Raw genomic sequence first — 4,854 nt, forward strand, 5'->3', positions numbered from 1 at the left:
ATTTATAATAAATTTATATTAATAAATATATTATAAATATAATTTTGTTATAAATTTATATCAAGCACTTACTGTGAGCAAGTCATTTTGCTAGGCACTGTAAGGCCATCAAAAAGAAAAAAATAGGCCGGGCGCAGTGGCTCACGCCTGTAATCCCACCACTTTGGGAGGCCGAGGTGGGTGGATCACCTGAGGTCAGGAGTTTGAGACCAGCCTAACCAATATGGTAAAATCCTGTCTCTACTAAAAATACAAAAATTAGGTGGGTTTGGTGCCGTGCGCCTGTAGTCCCAGCTATTCAGGAGACTAGGGTGGGAGAATTGCTTGAACCCAGGAGGCGGAGGTTGCAGTGAGCCGAGGTTGCGCCACCGCACTCCATCCTGGCGATAGAGCAACACTCTGCCTCAAAAAAGAAAAAAGAAAAAAAAATCAGATGCTCAGAGACCTTATAGTGTAAAAGGGGAGGAAAAGTATGTATACAATTAACTATGGCAAAATGTAGAAAATTGTTAAGTGTCACTAGATACAGTGCCACAGTAGATCAATGAAAGGAAGAGACCATTTCCAGCTGGGAGGATTAGGGCCATTTTTGGTAAAGAAGATGGATTTTATGCTAGATCTTGGATGATCCTGAACTAGCACAAAGGAAATGAGCATTCCTGGCAGAGAAGAGCAGGAGAAAAGGCCCAGCAGAAAATCACAGAGAAAGCATGGGAAACAATTGGCTGGAAAATAAGGTTGGAACTTGAAAGGGTCAGTGAGGCCAGATAGTAATAGGATATAATTCCAGGTCGAGGTCTTATTCTGTGGGCAGTAAGTTGGGTTTTGAGTCAGGTATAAGCTGGGCAATAGAATGTGGTTTTGAAAGAAAGGAAGAGTATTCAAGACAGAGCACGGCAGGAGCAGATAGAAGAATCCGGGTGGCTGGTTTCTCTGACATAGGCAGGAAACACTCTTCTTCAATGGTGAGTCAGGCTGGACGATAGGGGAGACTCTACTCGTGAGGCAGGAGGTCTAGAATGAGGGACAGTTACCCAGAATCTGGGAGCATCAAGCCACTCTTTCATGAGTCAGGCCCAGCAAGCATGTTTATGAGCAGTGAGATTAGAAAACCCGTGGGCAAGGACCGGGCGCGGTGACTCACGCCTGTAATGCCAGCACTTTGGGAGGCCGAGGCAGGCAGATCACGAGGTCAGGAGATCGAGACCATACTGGCTAACACGGTGAAACCCCGTCTCTACTAAAAATACAAAAAATTAGCCGGCCTGGTGGCGGGCGCCTGTAGTCCCAGCTACTCGGGAGGCTGAGGCAGGAGAATGGCATGAATCCGGGAGGCGGAGCTTGCAGTGAGCCGAGATGGCGCCACTGCACTCCAGCCTGGGTGACAGAGCGAGACTCCATCTCAAAAAAAAAAAAAAGAAAAAACCCGTGGGCAGAACCATGTGGATCGACAAGAAATAGGTGAACGCCGTATGTTTCCAGGGGCCAGACAGGTGAGGATCTGAGCAAAGACAGAAGCCAAAGCGGTGCAAACCTGGAAGGACAGGAGCAAGGCAGCTCAGGAGCTGACTGGGCAGTAGCGTCGAAGGCCCAGATACAGTGTCCAGGCAAAGGGCCAAGAGCCCAGTCAAGGACAACAGCTGTGTTGCAGAGATAAAGTGAAGAAACCAGAGTCAAACAGACTCAGGTTTGAATCCAAGACTATCTTATCTGCTGTGTAAACTTGGGCAAGCCACTTAACCTCTCTGAGGCTTCTGTTTCCTTGGCTAAAAAGGAACATAATAATGTCTACCTCAAAGAGTTGTTATAAGGAGTATAAATAATATATGAAGAGTGCCTGGCACTTGGAGCACTCAGTAAATGAGAGCTATTGTTATTATCAATATCACCCTCATTATTTATGTTGAACTATAGAGATTGCTTTGGCTCAGGCTGAGAAATAAAGCAAGTGAGAGGAGTCTTTGCCAAGAACAAAGAAACCACCAGGAGGGGGAACGGGCCTCTGCAGAACTGATCACAAATGCTCTCTCGCTTATGTATTAGTCATTTGTCACTGTTGATTTATGCATTCGTTCTTATACTCAGTAATACCAACACCATTGTCACCATTGCCATCATTCCCTCCAACAAAAAGAAGAAGAACCTTAGATTTCTGCTAAAACAGCTAAACAGGCTGTGTTCTGCCCCTGGCACATCTCTTTATCTTTTCTGTGGAGTGAGCTGCTATTGGTATTTGGAGATACCACCTGTCCCGAGTTGCTGACAACCATCTCCATGGTTTCTGGCCAGATCTCATTAGCTAAGTGAGGTCAAGCCCAGTGAGGTTAAATGCTGACAAGGGAGAGGGTGGGGGGATACACAGATGATTAAAGGCATTGGGATGGGATGGCATGGCTGACCCAGCCTGGTGTTAGGTAGAAAACCAAGGTCACAACCTTTTGCAGTCTCTGAGGAGCCGCGTGACAACATATTTCATCAGATGAGGATGCCGGCTACAGTGATCCTGCATGTTTCCAACAGATATGGTTTACCTACTCCCTCTACATTCAACTGATGCCGTTAGTGCCCAATCCAATAATAACCAACAATTTATTAAGCCCTTACTGTTTGCCAGGCTAACGACAGGCCAAAAGGCAGGGCTAAAGCACTTTACATACTGTCCCATTTAATCCTCACCACAACTCTATAAAGTAAGTATTATTATCTGCTCCATTTTACCGATTAATAGAAGTTCAGAGAGGTTAAGCAAGTTGTCTAAGTCCGCATAGCTAGTAAAACTGTAGAGCCAGGGTGGGAAGACAGGTTTTGCTGATTCCAGATCTCCAGCTCTGAATTAAAATGCTAACAGGTGCTTCTCACACTTTAATGTGTATACAAGTTACTAGGTGATTTGTTAAAATGAAGGTTTTGATTCAGTAGATCCAGATGGGGCCTGAGATGCCGCATTTCTTAGGCCGCGTGTATGCTGTTGGGCCGTGGGTTATACTTTGAATCACAAGACGCTTGTCTGATAGATTTGGTTCACAGGTTGGCAGGCTTCTCTTTGAAGGAGGTTGGGTTTTGGTCTTAGGTTTAGGCTAAGAGGCTTTAAAACCATTCAGGAAGCGTGGATTTTAGTTCTATGCTGCATGCTAAATCATCATAAATTTATCCCCTTAAAACAACTCCCCATTCATTACTTTACAGGTTTCCCCCCAAAACAGGGAAAGGCGTGACTCTACTCAACTTCTCACAGGACTAAATCAAGATGTCATCTGGGCAGTGTTCTTATCTGGAGCTCAAGGGCCTTGTCGAAGCTCATTCTGGTTGTCATAGATTCAGTTTCTTGTGGTTAGGGGACTGAGGCTCCTGTTTCCTGGCTGTCTGTCAGCCACGGGCCACTCTCAGTTCCTAGAAACTGCCGCATTTCTTACCACCTGGTCCTTTTATCTTCATAGCCAGCAATAGAGAATCTCCCTTTTGTTGAATTCTTTTCATGCTTCAAACCTCTTTGACTTTTTCTGTCTTTGTCCTCCAGACTCACAGTTAAAGGGCTCGCGCTATTAGATCAAGCCCACCTAGACAATCTCCCTATCTTGGGACCTTAATTACATCTGCAAAATCCCTTCACAGCAGAACCTAGGTTGGTGTTTGATTAAGTAAATGGGAGAAGGCTCACGGATTCCAGAGGCAGGAAACCTTAGAGGCTTAGAATTCTGCCTACCACAAAGTGTTTTGGTTTTCCTGGATGAGCTGCATTGTTGATTGATCAATGTTTGTAGAGTCATGAAAATTGAGACTATATAAGCTTTCTCATTTCTGCTTTCATTTCCACTCTCTTGCTGTAAGCCTCTCCTTTGGTACGAAATTTACCAAAAATGATTTCAAAATAAAAATGGACTGTCAACTTCCAGCAAATTGAGCTTAGCCCTTTTTCTCATTTATTGTATAAACTGAAAGTGTAAAACAGAAATTGATACATAGATCATTTGGAGTTTTTTCACTGACTCATTAGCAATGTCCAGGAATAAGTCTCCAGATGCAGAGATGTTTAGAGAAGGCAGTACTTCTTACTCAAGGAGCTCTAAGTGCCCACGGATGACGTGAGCTGACGAACAGTGCCTGCACTTTGAAGAAAGAGGGTTTGTGATATCTTGATGTCAAAGATCTGACTGAAATCATAGGAATCAAGCCCATCTTTTCTGATTTCTAGCCTATTTTCCTTCCAATGGCACTGTCCTAAGGTTGTACAGCTTAGAAAATGTTAACCCAGTATTGTTTTCCTTACTTGCATGTGAGAGACGAGAAATTAAAGTCAAAAGCAAGCAGCCAGAAACCTCCAGGGGAGGGGATTCCCAGGGGTTCTCTATAGAGGGGAGAGTTCTTTTCTCCCCAAGGAAAGCAGAGAGAAGCAGCACACATACCCTGTGGATTCTGGGTTTGGAAAGCGTGGGTGTGTTGTCCATTTGGGCTGCCATAACAAAATACTATACACTGAATGGCTCATAAACCACAGAAATGTATTTCTCACAGTTCTGGTGACTGGGAAGTCCAAAATCAAGGTGCCAGCAGATTTTGTGTCTGGTGAGAGCCTGTTACCTGGTCATAGATGGCTGTCTTCATGTGGCAGAAGGGACAAAGGACCTCTCTGGGATCTCTTTTAAAAGGGTGCTAATCCCATACGTGAGGGCTACATCTCATCGCCTCCCAAAAGTCCCACCTTCAAATACCATGATGTGGAGAATTAGGTTTCAACCTATAAATTTGGGGACATTCAGTCTCTTGCAGGGGCCAATAACAGCCCCTCATCAAGCGGTAGAGCTAGGGAGGACAGTATATCTGCCTGTCCATATCTACAGGTTCTGCATCCACAGA

The sequence above is a fragment of the Rhinopithecus bieti genome, unplaced genomic scaffold (assembly GCF_001698545.2).
Source record: "Rhinopithecus bieti isolate Rb0 unplaced genomic scaffold, ASM169854v2 scaffold_13259, whole genome shotgun sequence".
NCBI lineage: Eukaryota > Metazoa > Chordata > Mammalia > Primates > Cercopithecidae > Rhinopithecus > Rhinopithecus bieti.